Source organism: Passer domesticus, chromosome 1 (genome assembly GCF_036417665.1).
Source record: "Passer domesticus isolate bPasDom1 chromosome 1, bPasDom1.hap1, whole genome shotgun sequence".
Classification (NCBI taxonomy): Eukaryota; Metazoa; Chordata; class Aves; order Passeriformes; family Passeridae; genus Passer; species Passer domesticus.
This window is the reverse complement of record NC_087474.1, coordinates 159,863,928-159,884,215: the sequence shown is the minus strand read 5'-3', so window position 1 is coordinate 159,884,215 and position 20,288 is coordinate 159,863,928. Positions and strand designations below refer to the sequence as shown.

General features: G+C 47.5%; 1 long non-coding RNA gene and 3 other non-coding genes across 7 annotated transcripts in view; all 4 read right to left on the bottom strand.

The window, feature by feature from the left end:
* The window catches only part of LOC135286203 (uncharacterized), a 53,492-nt gene extending 36,962 nt beyond the window's left edge, over nucleotides 1–16,530 (bottom strand). The window contains exons 1-2 of one of the 4 annotated variants that reach the window (XR_010350661.1): nucleotides 16,035–16,530; nucleotides 10,072–10,177 (exon numbers count right to left, since the gene is read on the bottom strand). This is a non-coding gene — a long non-coding RNA (uncharacterized LOC135286203). The remainder of the gene's footprint in view (nucleotides 1–10,071; nucleotides 10,178–16,034) is intronic. The other 3 variants (XR_010350659.1, XR_010350658.1, XR_010350663.1) reach the window with 3 other exon arrangements.
* TRNAF-GAA (transfer RNA phenylalanine (anticodon GAA)) lies at nucleotides 6,121–6,193 on the bottom strand. Its single transcript has one exon. It is a non-coding gene; the product is annotated as a tRNA-Phe (tRNA).
* TRNAF-GAA (transfer RNA phenylalanine (anticodon GAA)) lies at nucleotides 6,801–6,873 on the bottom strand. Its single transcript has one exon. It is a non-coding gene; the product is annotated as a tRNA-Phe (tRNA).
* TRNAF-GAA (transfer RNA phenylalanine (anticodon GAA)) lies at nucleotides 7,481–7,553 on the bottom strand. The gene has a single exon. It is a non-coding gene; the product is annotated as a tRNA-Phe (tRNA).
* Nucleotides 16,531–20,288: the final 3,758 nt, after the last annotated feature.

Here is a 20,288-nt window from a genome sequence, read left to right as displayed (position 1 = left end):
GTTTCCCCGTGTCAGGGTGAAAGAAATGGGAATGTGGAATCAACTCCACTGAAATTCCTGGGGGATGGGAATCTGCCCAGCATCTTCTGACCATGGACAGGGATATAGCTCGTTTTTTAATTTCCTCCTGCTGTCTTTTAATTCATAATTTTATCCTTTTGCTGCTTGTCTAGGATTTGAAGTGTACCCAAATCTGCTATTTTTTTCCCCCATGTCAACAAAATACCAAATCAGCAGGTCAAGCTTTCTCCTGAACACTTCCAATTGCTTGGAATGAGGGATTAGAAGGCAAATTTGAATTTCCAAAGCAAAAGAAAAGTTTCCAACTCACGTGGATAAGTCAAGGAGGAGGTTAAAAAGCTGATCTAAGTGTAGTTTAAAGCTTTACATGCTGTAGAGTAATTAAAATCACTTCTCTACTGGATCCTCATATTTTTTACATTAAATACTTTCCCGAATTTGCCGAGTTTTGCCAAGGATGTTTTCAGTGCTGTAGATACTTGCTAGGAACCAAACTGCAATCCACCCACCTTTCTGCATGGAATTTCAAACTCTCCCCAAGTTGTCACCTCCTGGATGCTCCCAGAAGCTGCCAGAAGAGTTTTTACTCTCCCACCCTGGGCAGGGGAATAAAAAAATCTCCATATCTAATAGGCGACAGCAGGAAGCTCCACAATCCTGTTTCTCTCTGCTTTTCTGAGCACAATTTGCATATTTAAATAGGCTACTTCCCCTTGGAAAGAGCAATGCTTCATGTTCTCTCCTTTTCCTCCACTTGCAGCCCACAGTCACAAATAAAATTAGGGTTTGCTGTTCAAACCTAAGAGAAAGGAGAACCCAAAACCCCAAAAAGTTAACAGCCCCATTAATGACCTAAATAGTATTTAATTAATCAGCCACACATGGTAAAGCCAAGACCCTTTAAAGGTATTTTGACTGTCTGTTTACTTTATTACCTGTGAGCTGGGTCCAAAAAGTACTTTTTTTATTCTCCAGTTTTAGTGTTTGGTATTCGGAGCAAGTCCTGGATAGTTGCTGCCTTTGAATGTTCATCTTCCCTGGTGGTTTTTTTTTTTTTTTTTTTTGTTGTTGTTTTGGTGTTTTGTGTTTTTTTGGTCTTTTTTTGTCTCTTTGGTTGGTTGTTTTGGTTTGTTTTTTTTTTTAATTTTAGGTATTTTCAGGGGATTTTTTTTCCTGGCACATGTCCACACCCCATTTAAGACAGAGTTTAGACAGTGACAGAAATCCTAACTCAATTTTTTGGTGGGTTTTGTTGGACAACCTGAGTGAAAGAACCATTCTGATGCCCACATAGAATAAATCATAGAATCCTGGAATGATTTGGGTTGGAAGGGACCTCATCCAGTTCCACCTCCCTGCCATGGGCAGGGACACCTTCCACTATCCCAGGTTGCTCCAAGCCCCATCCAACCTGGCCTTGGACACTTCCAGGGATCCAGGGGCAGCCACAGCTTCTCCAGGCGACCTGTGCCAGGGCCTCACCACCCTCACAGGGAAGAATTTCTTCCCAATATCCAATCCAGCCTTTCCCTCTGTCAATTTAAACCCATTCCCTGTGTCCTGTCCCTCCATCCCTTGTCCCAACTCCCTCTCCAGCTTTCCTGGATCCCCCTCAGGCATTGGAAGGGGCTCTGAGGTCTCCCTGGATCCTTCTATTCTCCAGGCTGGACATTCCCAGCTCTCCCAGCATGGCTCCAGAGCAGAGGAGCTCCAGATCACATTTGCTCTGTGTAAGCCACCTGAAACATCACCTTCACAGCTGAATTAAGACCCTGTGCTTTCCCAGAGATCCAGAGAACTCCCACTGCTAAAGGCAGGAAGGGATGGATTTACAGCTGTAAACTCAGATTTTGGAAAAGTTGAGCTCTTGGGAGCAGCTGGACTCCCCTCTGGATGGTGCAGGGTCATCTCCTAGGTCATGGAATTCTTCCTGAGGCTCCCTGGGGCAAAACTTCTCCTTAGCAGGAAAATTCTTGGTATTCCCAGGACCCTTCTGGAATGATTCAGAATTTTTGGTGCCTCAGACCTCAACTCAGCCTTCAGCCACCAAAACGTTGGGGGCCAACCTGAGCTGCTCAGAGGGGATGAGAGAGGGCAAAGCTGAGCTTAACCTGCTCTCAGAGGTTCTGGATAAGAGCTCCTGCCTCCCACTGCTGGATCCTTCTCCTGATGTGAGCAGGAGTGGGCTGCATCCCCCAAAAGTGGGAGTTCCCTCCTGTGTTCCCAGCACAGCTCCAAGAGCTCCCTTAATGTCTTTGTGCCTGCAGCAGTAATCTCAGGATTATTGCTCCCAAGGCGTGCAAATAATAATCCTCTCTTCTCCCTCATCTTGTAGCTGCCATGTAATTTTGAAAATTAACCTGCAGGGCTGGCAGTGTCTTTTCTTGTCTGCGTGTGCTGCCACAGTGAGATCCCTCTGGCACATCCCATCTCCAGGATTCTGGAGAACTTTGCCCAGTTTTCAGGGGGGTGAAACTGAGGCATGGGTAAGGAAATTGCCTTTTCCTTGTGCCAGCCACTGGCAGAACAAGGGACAAGGTAGACATGCAATTAACCCATATATTAAAATAGCTCTGAGCAACGTAGTCGAGTGGAAGGTGCCCCTGACTGTGGAAAGGGGGCTGGAATTATGTGATATTTATGATCGCTTTGACCCAAACCATTCTATGATTCAATGAAAAAGAAAGAAAAAACAAAATCACTCTGTGGGAATGCAAACTGTCACAAAAACAATCAGCAAAATCCAAATTTCCTGGTTTCTTTCTTTCTTTCTTTCTTTCTTTCTTTCTTTCTTTCTTTCTTTCTTTCTTTCTCTCTTTCTCTCTCTCTTTCTCTTTCTTTCTTTCTTTCTCTCTTTCTTTCTTTCTTTCTTTCTTTCTTTCTTTCTTTCTTTCTTTCTTTCTTTCTTTCTTTCTTTCTTTCTCTTTCTTTCTTTCTTTCTTTCTTTCTTTCTTTCTTTCTTTCTTTCTTTCTTTCTTTCTTTCTTTCTTTCTTTCTCTTTCTCTCTTTCTCTCTTTCTTTCTTTCTTTCTTTCTTTCTTTCTTTCTTTCTTTCTTTCTTTCTTTCTTTCTTTCTTTCTTTCTTTCTTTCTTTCTCTCTTTCTCTCTTTCTCTCTTTCTCTCTTTCTTTCTTTTCTTTCTCTCTTTCTTTCTCTCCCTCTCTTTCTCTTTTTCTCTTTCTCTCTTTCTCTCTGTTTCTTTTTCTCGTTCTCTCTCTCTCTCTTTCTCTCTTTCTTCCTCTCTTTCATTCTTTTTCCTTCCTTCTGGAGTAAAAGACTTTAACCTCCTGCTGAGGGTTTCCCATGTATTTATCTGCCTTTATCTGCCTATTTCCACTCAGGCTCTCCTCTCCCCAGCAGAGAGACGCAGCTCCGGAGCTGTGAGGTCGGGGCGGGTGTGCGGGGATCGATCCCTGCGTGCGGATCGATCCCTGCCCGAGCTCTTGGCAGCAGAGGTAGAGAGGGAAGTTCACGAGGATTGTCCAGAAGCAAACCAGGACTGAAAGCATTACGAAAAAGAGGCAGAAATCACCAGAATAAAAGGCAGAGAATCAAAGCTGAAGGGCACCGGCAGAGCCGTTCGTGGGGGAGAGCTGCGGGTTGGAGCAGATACTCGGGGAAAGATGGATTTTGGGATCTGCCGTGTGCTGATTGATCGGTGTGGGGGCTCTGGAGGGGCCTGAGCGGGGGTGAGAGGAGGGAGCTGAGAGCGAGGGGGCTGCAGAAGGTGCTGGCAGGGCAGCCACCCCCGCGCTCCTGCCGCCCACCGCGGTTATTCATCCATCCCGCTCCTTCCCTCGCAGCCTCCCCGGGAGCACGGGCAGGTTTTAACCCTTCTCTGAGCCAAACCCAGGGAAACCTGGCAACTTCTGGCGCTGAGGTTTGAGTCAAAGCTGGTTCAGCCAGGAGGGGACTGAGTTGTCAGGAGAAGGAGGGGAAAAAAAATTTCTCTCATCTCCTCTCAGAGCTGCGTTGTGGTCTCTGGGATTTCTGGAACTGTAGGAACCTTTTTCTGAACCAGTGGGGACCTTTCCTTTGCCTTCCCACCACTGTGGGTCAGGCTTGAAAGTGGTTTCATTGGAGCTACCCCCATGTTCGAGGCCAACAAGCCCAGATGTCACTGTCACCTCCACAGAGGTGCCAGCTCTGGCTGGGCATCCCCTGGTGCTGGCTGAGAGCAGAGACCTGGTGAGGATTGGGAACGGGTGCCCTGTGACAGTGGCCAAAGGAAATGGAACTGGTCTGCCCTGTTTGTTGAGACTAAACCCATCTGGCATGGCTAAAACTTCTTCCCCTCTCTACTCCAGCAGAATTCATAGAATCACAGATTCATGGAATGGCTTGGGTTGGGAGGGACTGTAAAATCCTGCGGTTCCAACCCCCTCCACCAACACCTTCCTCTAGATCAAGCTGTTCACGTTGCTCATCCAGCTTGACCAAACATTTCCAGGGACGGGGCAGCCACAGATTCTCTGGGAAATAGGTGCCAGAATCTTACCACCACCACCACCACATGGGAAAATTTCTTCCCAATATCCCATCTAACCCTGCCTGCTGGCAGTGGGAAGCCATTCCCTGTGTTCTGTCACTCCATCCCTTGTCCTCAGTCCTTCTCCATCTCTCCTGGAGCCCCTTCAGGCACTGGAAGGGGCTCTGAGGTCTCCAAACCTTCCCTCCCCCAGTCTGAGCAATCACATCTCTCAGCATTTCTTCCAAAATAGACCTATTATGTCCAAACCACTGCCTGGGAATTGCTCCTGGCTCCTGCTATGCAGGGAACTGTGTCTGGGCATTGTCTGGGAGCACACAGATTGTCACATTTAAGCTATTTGGGTCACCATCAAGTCGGTGTCTCTGCTATGGGATTTGCCTCTCTCCTTCGGGCTCAGGGCTGCCTTTCTCCAGGGGGTTAATGAGGTCAGAGCCCCTCAGCACAGCCATGGTGTGTGAACTGTTCTCAAACCTGAGGGCAATATTTGGGATGTTCATAACACCTCAGCTCTGCTTTCATAACAAAACGAGGCCCAAGACGCACACAAAATTTGATATAATTTAATCCCACACGTGGACCATGCAGGGAGTTCTGACCTACTTTGATCCAATTTGGGGACCAGAAGGCTCCTGCCTAATTTAGATCCAGGCAAAGACAGCTGGAGTAAAGGCTAATTTCCAGCTGGTGCATCCCTGAGCCAGATGATCCCACCTGAGGGCATCAGGTCTGCAAAGGTCCAGCGTGGGTGAGCAGCTGCTGCATTTGTGGTGTTGTGTTTGTGGTGTAGAATTTGAGGTGTTGTGTTTGTGGTGTTTTATTTGTGGTGCTGTGTTTGTGGTGTAGCAATTGAGGTGTTGCATTTTGAGGTGTTGTATTTGTGGTGTTGTTTTGGGGTGTTGAAATTGAGGTGCTCTGTTTGGGTGGTGGCTCTTGGCAGAGGCATTTGCCCAGCAGGACCCCTGGTATCTCTTCGAGGCTTAAGCAGGTGATGATGTTTCTTTTTTTGGTTATAGAAAAGTTATTTTAAATACATCCTGGTCAGGGAAGCATTTTCTGGAATTTCTGGATGTCAGACAGCCTGATTTCCACAGCTTTTAGAGCATCAACAGAAGGAAAAGGGGGGGGGGGGAAGTCCCTGTCCTGCTATGAAGAAGAGATTGGATGGGCATTGGGGTTGATCTTGAGAAGGTCAAGGGTTTGCTGCTTCTCACTTGTCTTTTTGGACAGCTGGCATTTCGTGTCCTGTCTCTGGTGTTGGTCTGAAGGGCTCCATGGAACAGGAATAAGAAAAGGACAAAGCAGCAAACACAAAGCAGAGTTACTCAGTTTGGTGGGGCGTCTGCACATTGAGCACCATCATTTGAAAAGAGTCAAGGTAAAAATAGGAAATGGTCAGGAAAGAGTTGAAAACTTCATCAGAGAATCACAGAGTACCCTGAGCTGGAAGGACCTACAAGGATAAAATCATAGAGCCATTATGATTGCAGAAGGTTTCCAAGATAGAATCCAAGCTTTGACCCATCAACCAAGCAAGAGGACTGAGTGCCATTGTCCAGTCATTTCCTGGACACTGCCAGGGATGCATCATTGATTCCAACTCCTAAAACTCTGCTGAAGCCCGGGATTGAACCAGGGACCTTTAGATCTTCAGTCTAATGCTCTCCCAGCTGAGCTACTTCAGCCCAGATACCAAGCTTTGTTTCCCTGTAAACAACAGGTAAACACACTGGAACCCTTTGGCCTGCACAAATACAAATTTTAGGGAGAAGGGTTGCTTCAAGGCCAGTTGTGATTGATGCTAAAATCACTTTCATGGATAAGGGTTTTGTCCTATTTTCCCAAACCCAGTTTTGATTCCATGCTTGGCCATACACCAAAGGTGGATCAACCTTTCTGCTTCTTCTCAGGGCAGTCCATGCCACAGGGCTGGGAACAGGCAGTAGAAGGAACAAAAACCCCTTTATATCATGATTTTTGCTAAAATACTGGCATTGTAAACCCTGTCTCTCTTTCACAGGCTCAGACTGGTTGAGGTCCAAATCCCTGCTCAAGCAGGACCTACAGCCCCTTGTCCAGCACCACCTCCGGGTCACTTGGGAATATGTCTAAGAAGGGAACTCCACACTCTCTCAAGGCCACTGGGCCCAGTTTCTCCTCCTTTCCCCTCAGCAGAGATGCTCCTGTCCCCTCCCAGTCCTGCTGGCCCTGGGCTTGACTCTGTCCTGGATGTCCAGGTCTCTGCTGTAGTGCAGAGCCCAGCCCTGGGCACACAAAAGTGCAGGAAAACTGTGCTGAAGCCCGGGATTGAACCAGGGACCTTTAGATCTTCAGTCTAACGCTCTCCCAGCTGAGCTACTTCAGCCCTGATATCAAGCTTTGTTTCCCTAAAAACAACAGGTAAATACACTGGAACCCTTTGGTCTGCACAAATACAAATTTCAGGGAGAGGGGTTGCTTCAAGGCCAGTTGTGATTGATGCTAAAATCACTTTCATGGATAAGGGTTTTGTCCTATTTTCCCAAACCCAGTTTTGATTCCATGCTTGGCCATACACCAAAGGTGGATCAACCTTTCTGCTTCTTCTCAGGGCAGTCCATGCCCCAGGATTGGGAACAGGCAATGCAAGGAATAAAAATCCCTTTGTATCATGATTTTTTGGTAAAAGACTGGAATTGTAAACCCCTGTCTCTCTTTCACAAGCTCAGACTGGTTGAGTGGGGACTTCATGGAAGTCCCTGCTCCAAAGCCCAGCTCAAGCAGGACCTACAGCCCCTTGTCCAGCACCACCTCCGGGTCACTTGGGAATATGTCTCAGTGGTCTCAAGGCCACTGAGCCCAGTTTCTCCTCCTTTCCCCTCAGCAGAGATGCTCCTGTCCCCTCCCAGTCCTGCTGGACTCTGTTCTGGATATCCAGGTCTCTCCTGTAGTGCAGAGCCCAGCCCTGGGCACACAAAAGTGCAGGAAAACTGTGCTGAAGCCCGGGATTGAACCAGGGACCTTTAGATCTTCAGTCTAACGCTCTCCCAGCTGAGCTACTTCAGCCCTGCTGAGGCTCAGATTTTCCCAAAACCTGTTGGAACATGATGAGATTTCAGACTTCTGCCACTTAAACTTCTGCCACTTAAACTGGCTCAGTGGACACTTGACCCTTTTTGATATATAAACACCTGGCCCAAACATCAATTATCTGACCCCAGAAAGGTCAACAATTATCAAAGTTCTTCAAATGGGAATGCCTGTGGTGGATAATACTCATGACTAGAATTATTTTTACAGCCACATCTGCAGTGGTAGCACCTGGCCAAGCTGGTCTTCATGGAAACTTGGAATAGTCTGGGATAGAAAGGATTTGAAAGGACCAGTTCTACCTCCTGCCATGGGCCTGGACACATTCTGCTACCCCAAGCTGCTCCAAGCCTTATCCAACCTGTCTTGGATACTTCCAGGGATGGGGAAGCTTCTCTGGGAAACCTGAGCCAGGGCCTCACCACCCTCACAGGGAAGAATTTCTTCCTAATATTCAGTCCAGTCCTATCCTCTGTTAATTTAAAGCCATTCCCTGTGTCCTGTCCCTCCATCCCTTGTCCAAAGTCTGTCTCCAGATCTCCTGGAGCCCCTTCAGGCACTGGAAGGCGCTCTGAGGTCTCCCTGGAGCCTTCCCTTCTCCAGGCTGGATGTTCCCAGCTCTCCCAGCCTATCTCCAGAGCAGAGGAGCTGCAGCCCTTGGAACTCAATGGCCTCCTTTGGATTCACTCCACATCCTTTTGAAGTTGGAGGCTCCAGAGTTTTCTCAGAGGCTGAACTAATCTGTCACTCCACAGAGCTGCCATCATCCCTGTCCTGATGTCTCTCAGTGGGTGACAAGGATCCATCTGCAGGTTCTCCCTAGGAAAGGGAAGATGTGGATGCCTTGGACTTGGACTTGCCTCTGCCTTTCCAGCTGTCCCACTTTTGCTTCAGCAGCTTTTTCCTTGTCAAGGAAAGTGGCTTCCCACCAGCTTTCCTCAGACAGGAAGAAATGATCCCAACATGGAAACTGTGGTATTTGACAGCCCACTCTTCCTAGCTTGAAGCTTCAGCTGGGTACAGAATTCCTGTGGAAAGCTGAGCTGAACTGCTTTGCAAATGCTCAGCAGTGTTGGTGCAAAGGATGAAGTGAAGGATCTGATAAAGTACAAGCCTTGATGGAAGTGCTACATTTAAGTTAAATTAGAAGTTTGAGCAGCTGACTCACTGGGAACTTGGGTTTTTCAGCTGGTGAAACATCAGAACTGAAAGTCTGTGGGCAAAGTCATCAGAAGTCAGACTTGTGGTGCCAGTTTGACGAGTCACATGGAAGAAGTTGGAAGATCAGACTTTTCCTTATTGAAGAGGAAGAAATTAAAGCTGTTTTTACAGCTCAGTTCACACCTCAGGGCTGGAGCTCCATGGGGAGAGAAGGAAGTGGAAGGAGGAGTGAAATATTGGGATCCTGTTGTCCTCTCTCCCCTGTGCCATTCCCCCTGAAAAAAACCTGTTGTGTCTTTCACATCTTGATTATTCTTTGGGGTGTTTTTTGGTGCCTTCATCCCATGAAGGATGTGAAAAAAAGCCCTTAATAAAGTGCCTTCTGCACAGGGAAATGCCATGTAAACCTTGTTTATCCAATCAACAAAAAGAAAGAGTAATGGGAAGGGTATTACAGGACCTAGAGAAAGAAATGGTATTTTAGGATCTAGAGAGGAATCATTAGGAGTTGGTGGCTTATTGATTCTTCTGATGCAGGAACTAAAGGTTATCATTGGAAAAGAGTGAGTGCCAAGCTTGGAACAAAGAAAAAAGAAGAAATTTCCTTACACAGTGTCTGGTTATGTGTGCAAATCTCTGCTATTATAGATTCCCAAACCATAAAATGTTTAGAAGATGACCAGGAAGATTTATGGAGGGGAAAAAAAAACCCAACTCTGCAAAGAGCATAAAAATAAGGAACTTCCTGCTATGGTTCATGCACACCCTGAGCCACAAATCTCTGGAGATCAGGAGAGCATCTGGTGATATAACACCCTGCTGTTTTTCCTTTTTTAGCCACTAACTCAGAGAAAACGTTGCAGGCTGGGTTTTGAGCTGGATGTTCTGTACATCTCCTCTGGCACCTCCTTGTCCTCACGCTCTGGCTTCTGGAGGCACCAGGGTGGTGTCAGCCTGTGAAACCCTGCTGGCACCTTGTGCAGAGCCGTGCTGGAGGTGTCATCTCATGCCACCAGCCAAGTGTTTAATCACCGCTGCCGCGCGGGTGGCTCAGGCGCTGGCCATGACAAATGGATGACAGGCCATCCCTCTGTCCCTGCTTCCCCTCCTCCCATTTTTTTCCAGTTTTCCTACCACTCCAGCCCGATCTGCCTGTGCTTTCTCAAATACCCATCTGGCATCAGGCAGAAGTAGCTTTCAAAGGTTATGGAATTGCATCCAGTGTTACATTTCCAATTGGAAAGCCGATTGTCCTGGGCTGCGTCCAAAGGACTGCAGGCAGCAAGTGAGGAAGGGGATTTTGTCTCTCTGCTCCAGACTGGAGAGATCCCACCTGGAATGTTTCATCCAGCACTGGGGTCCCAGCTCAGGAAGGACATGGAGGTGTTGGAGGAGTCCAGAAGAGGCACCAAGGTGATGAAAGGGATGGAGCAGCTCTGCTGTGAGGAGAAAATGAGAGAATTGGGAATGCTCAGCCTGGAGAAGAGGAGATTCTGGGGTGACCTAATTGTGGCCTTCCAGTACCTGATGTGGGCCCACAAAAAAATAAAGAGAGACAATTTACAAGGGCCTGGAGTGACAGGAAAAGAGGGAATGGCTCTAAGATGAAGAAGAGTAGATTTAGATTAGAGATTAAGAAGAAATTCTTCTCGCGAGAGTGCTGAGGCCCTGGCACAGGTTGCCCAGAGAAGCTGTGGTGCCCCATCCCTGGAATTGTTCCAGGACGAGTTGGACAGGGCTTGGAGCATCCTGGGATAGTGGAAGGTGTCCCTGCCCAGGCAGGAGGGTTGGAACTGGATGATCCTTAAGGTCCTTTCCAACCCATTTCTGAGCCATTCTGTGACTCCATGATTTGCTGAGAGTCACCACCAAATTATCCCAACCTCCCTGTCCCTGTCCAGAGCCAAGCTGGCTCTGTGTTCCAGTCTGGGTTCACCACCTCTTGTGGAATTCACTCTTTTTTAGTTTGGGCAAGGGCATCACCCAGAAGGAGGCACAGAGAGGTGACCTTTTTCACCCAGCCCAGCACATCGAATTTGTCACCCATGTTAGTTTTTCCTGCAGACATCCTGGCACCAAACTCTGCCCCTGATGGGATTTTGTTGTGTTTCCCCACTCTTTCCTGAACTCTGTACCAGGGGAGTGACATCCAGCTGCAGGGTTGGGATGTGATTGCTTTTCACTCCCTGACTTGGCTCTGATGTGTCATAAAAAACAATGTTCTTCCTTTAGGCTTCCTGAAATTTTTCTGTCTCATTACACCAAGAAGGCTCTTGGTTTACTTGAAAATAATTTTTAGTGATTATCTCTATTTTGCTGTCACTATTTTCTCTTTCTGCTCTCTCCCCAGACTTTTATGAAAATGATCTCATTAGGAACGTGGAACTCCTGTTTCTGAGGAAGGTCTCTTGAGGTTTGTAAAGGTCTCTCAGCAGGAAGTTTGCTCAGCTCCATTTTCCCCTCTGGTTGAACAGACCCCCAAGTGAGCCCATTAGGGGAAAATGGACTGCTTGAAAATAAAATTGTACAAAACATGCAGCAGCAGCAGCAGCACCTCTGAAATGTAAGGCTCCAATAAGCAACAAACCATATTTGCAAAACTCCTCTTTGATGGCAGTTTAATATGTTGGGGAAAGAAAGAGATAATGGCCCAAAGGGCACTGGGGTGCTTCCCAACACAGTGGAGGTGAGGGGATGGAAGATGAGGCCTGGGATAACATCATTGTTATTCTGGAGACACAAATGCAGCTTTGAAAAACAGAGTTAATGAAGCCCAGCTGCCAAACCCTGCCCGTCACACAGCCATTCCCTCTCCCTCCTGAAGTCTGATGTCTAAAAGATGCTGAGATTGTCAGTCCATCATTCAGGGGGGATGGCACTAGGGGTTCTTTCATTTTTATTTTTTTTAATGTTAGGAATTCAGGCTATGAATAACAGCTCTGCTGTCCTGAGGTGCAGTATTCCTGTGCTGTAAACACAGATTTTGGATGGAGGAATGCAGAAATAATCTGGGCCTGGGTGAATATTTGCAATCTGCTCTGTGGTGAAGTACCTACAAACTCACTGCTAGGGAGACCCAGTGAGAATCAAACCCAGACCTGGAATTTAAGTTCTCCCCAAGTTTAAACCCCTTTTTTTTCCTGAGAAAACCAATGTTTCAGTGTTTTGTAGTTCTCAAAGTGAGAGACCTGAGACATCTTAGAACCCTCCAATGGTTTGGGTTGGGAGGGACCTTAAATGTCACCTCATTCCCATCCCTCTGCCATGGATCTTCTACTATCCCATCTTTCTCCAAGCCCTGTCCATCCTGGCCTTGAACACTTCCAGGGATGGACAGCCACAGCTTCTACGGGCAGCACTTTGGATGCATTTCACTCAGAGTGGAAGAGAAAATTTGGAAAAGCAGACGTTTACCAAATCATAGTTTCAGACAAGGGAACGTATTCAAGGCAGAACTTTCTGGACTTGATAAGGCACCTGAGCTCTGTGTGAAAAAAGAGGGCAATGTCTGTTGCTTTGATATTTTTATGAAAAACTTTTGCTAGAATTTTTCTCCTATTTTATCTGAGAAACCTCAAAAAAGAAATATAAACAATAACTATTTGATGGCTGTGGAATGTGGTCTGGACATTGTTTACCAACAGGTGCAACTTGGATTAATCCATGTGAGTTGTTTCCACTTAATAACCAATCAAAGATGCAGCTGTGTCGGACTCTCTGAGAGTCACGAGCTTTTGTCATCATTCCATTCCTTTCCTTTCCAGCCTTCTGATGGATCCTTTATTTCTATTCTTTTTAGTATAGTATTTTAATATAATGTAATATCATAATATAATTAATCAACCTTCTAAAACATAAAGTCAAAATTCTCATCTTTTCCCTCCTCCTGAGACCCTCGAACACAACCATAAATGTCCATGTCCATGGTTGTGTCCTGCATGGACACAGCCGACCAGGCAGCAGGAGAAACCTCATCCGAGAGTCTTGGAGCAAGCACTGGGAGACACAAGCCTTGTCCTAAATTTCTTTTGTGCCAGTTCCTGAATATTGCAGTGCTGCAGTTCAGCTCAAGTCCTGCTGCTTTCCCCAGCCTTAATAACGCTGGCAGATCCTGCTCTGCCCCCACAAACTCTCAGTTCCTGTGCCTTACCCACATCTTCCTTCCAATATGGATCACCTGCTGCTACTTCAAGCCAGCAAAGCCTCCTTTTCAGCAGAATAAACCAAACACATTTGGGAATCGTTTATTTAATAACTGTCAGTAGGCCAGAGGAAGGAAATAGGTGCTAAAAAGACAGAAGAGCAGCACCAAGAAAATATTTGTAAAAATAACAGGTGTTTTAAAGTGTGTAGGGGTGTGTAAATGTATTTATAAGACATTAATACACAAACCAGGTGGCCATGAACCTCATTAGGGAACCAATTGTTCTTGCCAAACATTCTTTGGTGAGGTTCCCTGAGAGATTTCCCAGAAACTCCTAAAATTAATAGTAAACAACCATTCTTGGGGGCTGGGAGATATTTTCTGCCTCTGCTTAACATCCCAGCCTCCTTCTGAAGTTTTTTCATTGTTTTGCAAAGCATCCAGAAGGTACAGGGAAAGAAAAATAATGGAAGAAAAGGGGATGGGGAAAAGATGAATACAAACAGAATGTACAAATAATGGGCTTCACATTGAAAAGCACAGAATGATTGCTTGGACAGTGATTGTGTCTTGATGTATAAACGGGTTTGTTACTTAACTCTGGTGATTCATGCTTCAGGCACAGGGATGAGGCAGCTGCCAAATTTCATGCTGGGAAGGAATTTTCGCTCCCAGAACAGATTGCAAGGGAATTTGTAAAGATGAAAGGTCAGTCCACAGAGCCAGGTGTTGTCATCATGAACATGTGGGCAAGAGGGGGGATATCACAGAGGCAAACAATGCTGAGTTTTGTCTCATGGTACCAAGTATCTCCCAAAAATCAGTGCACAACCCTTTATCCCTTTCTCCCACGCCTCCACCAGACCTGCAATCCACAAAGGAATTACTTTATTGGGCACTCTCTCCTATGGATGAATCCTGGAGCAACATAAAATATTCTTCACAACATTTATTTCAACTGTGTTTCTAAATAAAGCTGAGCTGAAGCTACATGAGATTTAGTTGTTGGGTGTTTGGGGTAGGGAGGTTTTTATTTTTTCCCTTTTGTCTTTAAAGAGTGTCTAAAGAACATGTTCCAGCTGTCTGGAAGGAAAGAGCTAGAAAGGAAAAGAGAACAAAGGGAAACCAGTGGAGATATTTAATTGAGATAATTTTAGCTGCTCTAAATGTCATAGGCAATCTTGTACAAGTACTTGGGGAGAGGAGAGGAGGAATGAAGTTCTGTGCTGGTCATTCAGTGACCAAATTAAGGAGTGGGAGGTCCTTTCAGAGATCAGGCAGGACCCTACCTGGAAGCTCTTGGGTAAACACTTTTTGACCCTCAGGGGTCTCCCCTAAATCCACAAGACTTCAATGAAAACCACAAATTCATCCAGACCAAACAGCCTGAGGGGAAACCCTCTGGTTTTGGGGCTGAGAAAGAAAATAAGGTGCTCTTAGGGGTGCTCAGCCTGTGTGTGGTGAGTCCAGATCCCTTCTTGGTCTGGACCTCTGAGCCTCAGGTGAACAGTTCTGGGTCAGAGCAAGGCTTGGTCACTCCTGGTGGCATCTCTGTGTGTTCTGTATGACCAAATGTTCACAATGAGGGAGGGGGATGCTGGAGCATGATGCCTGTGGCAGTCATGGGGTCCCCAGCCCTGGAGAGATCTAACAGATGTGTGGATGTGTCACTTGGGGACATTGGCAGGGCTGGTTTAATGGTTGGGCTTCATGATCTTAGAGGTGTTCTCCCACCTAAACAATTCTCTGGTGTTGGCTTTCCTGTGACGTCTGGGATGCGTAACCTAGGGTGTGTATTTCAAGATTTAAGACAGGCAGGTTGATACCTTGGTCTGGCCTGATGGATGTTTATTGTTATCCAAAATGCAAAGCTCTTGCAGAAGTTGGGTAGTTGATGATGTGGGGGTCAGAGCTCTTCAGCTGTGAAGAAATTACAATTTATGTCCCAGTTAAAACAGATGTGCTCTGAACATGGTTTCCCAAAATTCCTGGGAAGGAAACCCTATCACATGTCTATTTTGGACAAAACCAGACTCATTTTTAATGATTTGAGGACATGGTTTAGTGGTGAACACAGTGGTGGTGCTGGGTTCATATCTGCACTTGGTGATCATTGAATTTGATCTCTGATGAGCATGGAATGGTTTGGGTTGGAAGAGACCTAAAAGATCATCCAGTTCCACCCCCTCCCATGGGCAGGGACACCTTCCACTATCCCAGGTTGCTCCAAGTCCTGTCCAGCCTGGCCTTGGACACTTCCAGGGGTGGGGCAGCCACAGCTTATCTGGGAAAACCTATGCCAGTGATCTTAGAGGTATTTTCCAGCAGTAACAATTCCATGATTCCATGCAAGTGACAAACACGATTTTAATGCGACCTCCACCTCCTGATCCCCACTTAAACTCGAGCTTTGGGTAGAGATTTCATGTTCAGTACAATTCCTGCATGACCACTGACAGAAACCTGGGGGTACCCTGGCGAGATTGTGTCACCCTCACAGAACCTGGGGGCGGAGTTGAAGGATTGAAGTTGGAGGATTTTGGAGAACCAGCAGTGGATGGGAAGGAAGGATCTGCCTGTGTGTATTGTGCAGGCCATAAAACTCCAAACCTTAGGGTTTCCCCCTCCATCACAAACTCCCCAAACATTGCTCTGAGCAGCCTGGTCTAGAGCAAGGTGTCCCTTCCCACGGCAGGGGGTTGGAATGGGATTATTTTTACGTTCATTCCAACCCCAATCCTAGGATTCCAGGATTGTAGGATCCCTTCAGAGAGCAAAGCAGCTCTGCAGGGGCTCTTTTCCCCTCCCTGGTGCATCTCCAGAAGAGAAGAAAGCCTGGCTGTAACCCCCCCAGAGTAGGCTCCACATTTGGGGAGCCATGCCCACAGCATCCCTATTTTAGCAGTGCCTTGGGGGTGCTGCCATGTCTCATTTTCACCCCCCTGGAAAACTCACCCGGCATCCTGCCATCCTTGCCTGTTGGCAGGCAGGTGGAAGAAAGGCAGGAGCGTGCGGCAGATCCCCCGGCACACAAACACACACACACACTACTCATCCCTTTTGTCTGCCCCTCTCCCACTCCCCCCTCCTCCCCCGCACTCCCGCCCACCGCCGCTGTCTCATCCCAGGATGGCTCATGGCTCTCCAGGTACCTGCGGGGATGGATGCTCTACCCTCGGCTTCTCCTCAAGGAACCCATTAACGCCGAGCCGCCGCTTCGCCTGGCCCTCCCCTCCCTCCCCCCAGCCAAATCTGACTGCTGGAAAACAAAAAAAAAACCCCAAAAAAACCTAAAAACCGGGGTGGGAAATCCAGGATAGCGCATCCTCCCCCCGCAGCGGGGGCTGAAGCTGCTCCGGGAAGGTCAGAGCTCTGTGTGAGAGGGGAGAGAGGGCAGAGATGGGCAGGGAAGGGTTGGCAGGGCTGGACCAATGACCCTGCATCCCCCGCCAAAATCCTTCCCTTTCTCTGTCGCAGCATTCCTGCTGGGATCCATGGAGAGCTCGATCCCGTTTTGCTGGGAGCGAGCTGCCACCGCCTCCCCAGCATCCGCCAGGATGGGAGCAGGAGCACAGCAACAGGGGAGCGCTGCCCATCCCATCCCATCCCATCCCATCCCATCCCATCCCATCCCATCCCATCCCATCCCATCCCATCCCATCGACTGCCCTGCAGCGGGATCATCCACGTCATGTCTGAGGGACACGAACAAAAAATTCTGCAATCCTTAGGGATCTGTCACTAAAATCAGGCTCAAGTAACTCTGGGTGTCACTGTACTGTTATTTTTCTTTTATTTCTTACCCCCCCTCCCCGCCCATTTTTTCCTTTTTTTTCTTCTTTTTATTCTCCCCTTTTTTTCCTCTCTTCTTTTTTTCCTTCCTTCCCCTCCTTGTTTTCTTTATTATTCCCTCCCCTTTTTGGTCTTGCTAAGATTCAACAGATCTATGAGGACAAAAATTTCCATCAGCAGCTTTTTTTTTCCCCTAGATTGAAAGATAACCTGAGGAGAAGGGAGACGGAATAAATTGCCATGATCTTGTGGGGACGAGGAACAGATTGGTGTCAGGATCCCTCCTGTCCCAAGTTTATGCTTCTAATCCTGTGGATTTCCCACCCTGGAAGTGTCCAAGGCCAGGCTGGATGGGGCTTGGAGCAACCAGGACCAATGGAATGTGGCCATGGAAAAGGGGTGGGAGCTTGATGCCCTTCAAAGATCCCTTCCAACCCAAACTTTTCTAGGATTCTGTGATCTCAAGCCTGAGACCAGCTAGGAGTTGTGTTCAGTGCTGGGGACGTGATGTGCTGAGGAGTCGTGAGGGGTTTTTGGAGCAAGGAACTCCTGAAACTCTTTCCACAGCAGCTCTCTCCCCAGCTCCTCCCACCCCTGTTTTAATAAAGCTTTTAGTGACGTCTGGGGCCTCCTAGATTTGGAAGGAAGAAATTAGCACAGTCTGCTGCTTGCTTCTCACGTTATTCTGTTTCCCTCAAGCTTCCCTGCTGGCCCTAATTACCCATCTCTCATTTTCAGGTACTTAAATAAAGGAAATGGGAATGCTGGTAGAATTGGGTTGGGATGAGGATGTGCTGAATGAGGCTCCCTTTATTCCAGAAGTGACCTGGCATCACCCCTGCTGTTCCCAGCGATGCAGGAGCCTCTCTGCCACGAGGCAGGTGCTCTGTTGTTTTCTTGGGACAAGGGGACAATTTCTGCACCCAGCTGTGGCTCCCTGTGGACAGACGAGATTAGCAAGGATGCTTAGAGGAAATCTTTTGTTAACAGCAATGCTTGGTGGGGGCAAAAATAGGGGAAACAGCTTAGAAGAAGGAGAAGCAATATGGAAAGGTGGAAAAAAAGGTAAATTGAGTCACAACTTGGTGACAGAAATTCTAAAAAGAGGAGAGCAGTGGCCTAGTTTGTGTCTTCAGGGTGGTGATGGCTGTGAGAGCAGGGAGCTGACAGAGCTCTGGGGACACAGGTTGGGCTGGGAAGAGCAGCCTCGTGTCCTTCTGTGATCATGGAAAGGCTCCGTGTCCCCTTGGTGTCCTTTGGAATGCCCCAATGGAGCCCAAGGCAGACAGACAGACAGACACACATCCCTGTTCAGAGGCAGGTACAAACCATGCCCACAAAATCAGTTATAATAAAGCACTGAGGTTTTCCCTTCATTTTAGGAATGTCCCATCACTGAGGATGCTTGGGTTGAAACCCTGGTGCCAAATTAGGTGGAGCGTGGCTTTAAACCTCTTTGACGCTTCTGTGGCCAAATCCTGGACAGGTTTGGAAATACTTTGGGATTTCAGCCTGAATGAGGGAAAATAAAGCATTTAAGGGGTGAAGGAGAAAAACCATCCATCCATTCAGCAAGGCAGTAACTGATCAGTGGTTCAGGCAGGGAGGAAAATGTCTGGATGGTAATTTGGAGGACACCTGCAGTACCAGGTGCAAAGCCTTCCCTGAGCATTCCTTACCTTCCTCAGGTGTATTCCCTCATGGAAGCAGAGGTGCTGCACTCACAGGAGAGGTAGGACTCCAAAATTTGATGTGGAAGAGGGGCTGTGGTGGATTCTCCATGGAATCAGCTCTGGCTGTTCAGCACCACAAGGCAGCTGATTGTCTCTTATGGCCACAGGACAATCCCGTTTCTCCATCCTCCCCACAGCCCATAGCAGGGAGTCTGAAGATGGAAATCTTCCCGTGAGCCAGTCTGACTTCACTGATGGAAAACAAGGCTCCCAACAACCCTAAAGTCCTTCCCATGTGCTCTAGTCCAGGAGAAAAATCCATGTAGGTGCTGAGCAAAGTGAAAGAGATGCTTAATATCGATTCACCCATGGGAACAGCAGGATGAGCTGGAGCAGGAAAGGTCTGGAAAGGTCTGGAGCAGCCTGAGCCCCTCACTCCTCATCACCTGGGCAGCTAGAACAGCCAAAAACCTGTGGCTGCACAGCTTCCCTTGGTCACCACGGGAATCATCATCAAGGGTAGGATGTGATGCCACCAGCAAGGACCATGTCACAATTTTCCCCATGTGGCTGTGACATCTCAGTGCCCCACCACCACACCACCACCCCTCCTCTCACACAGCCTTGGGGTGTCAGTGTGAAGCCCAGAATGAAATGGGATGCAGGGGAGGAGGGGACTGGCTCCATGGGCCACAAATGATCCGTAGATCTCCGTGGGATGAAGGCAGAGGATGAGGAGCAGAGCTCTCCTGGCCTGGTGGGACTCTGTCAGCCAAGCCACACCAGCAGAGGAACCAGGTCTGCTCCTCACAGCCACCTCACTGCTCTCCCTTTTTTTAGCAGACCTGTGATTTGCAGTGTTTGCTGCTGAGGAGGAGTAAAAAAAAGCATTAAAATCAGAAACTTTTACTGGAGCACTTAGAGGGACACCCTGAAGGGGGGCAGGTGGGTGAGGAGTCAAGTGTGAGGCCCAAAGTGGGCCAAACTCAGCTGAAAAACGTGGCAGAAGAATTGTCACAAACCAGTTGTGAACCAGGCCCTTTGACACGGCGACAAATGTGTTTTTCCAGCTCGTCAGGGCTGTGCAGGGGAGGAAAATGAAGTTCATTTGGAGATGTCTTTCTATTTGTGTTGACCTCGGGAGGGTCACAACAGCCAATGCCAGAGTGTGAAAAATGCTGATACCTCCTTTGACTTCCTTGCTTTAGCCTCAGGCAGGCTTGAGGAGGCAAAAAGCAGCACAAGGAGAGACTCATTAACATTTCCTCTGCCCAGCAAGAAAACCAAAATAACAAACATCTCATTAAATAAGAAGAGGGGAGAATTACAAAACACGGGAGATATTTTTGGTTGGAAAACAAAGCACTTTATCTTCCTCTCAAAGTAGGGCTTTCCAGATGAAAAGGAATACAGAGAGAATTATGCACCAGAAGTTGTGGCACTAATAACAATCATCATTGTGGGGTAATATTGATAGCAGGATGCCCTCAGGTTCCCAATTGCTTCCACACCCTCCCAGTAAGTGACGTGGGCCTGGGGGACAATGGGTGGCCGGGAACAAAGGACCCACTGACGTGTGAACCATGTTTTAAAAGCAAAACTCTGCGTTGTGAGTGCCAGCTCCAGTGCAATAAAGTGTTCCAGGGCTGGAGATGGATGAATAGAAACGTATGGTGCAAATTAAATGTGCTATTCTTTTCCCTCTTTCGTTCCTTGCGAGTTTAAAAGCCCAACACCTTGGTTTCTTCTTAATTTTATTTCCTTCCAAGGGTTTTTGCTACCAAACAAATGACTGGGCAGCTTTGTCTGGTGAGCTGTAGGAGAATTAATAGGGATTGAAAGGATGTGGAGGCAGATGAGGGGAAAATGTGGTTTCTTATTTTCTTCTTATTTCTTCTAGAAAGAGGAAGCAATTACAGAAAGGAAAGGGAAAATTCTAGC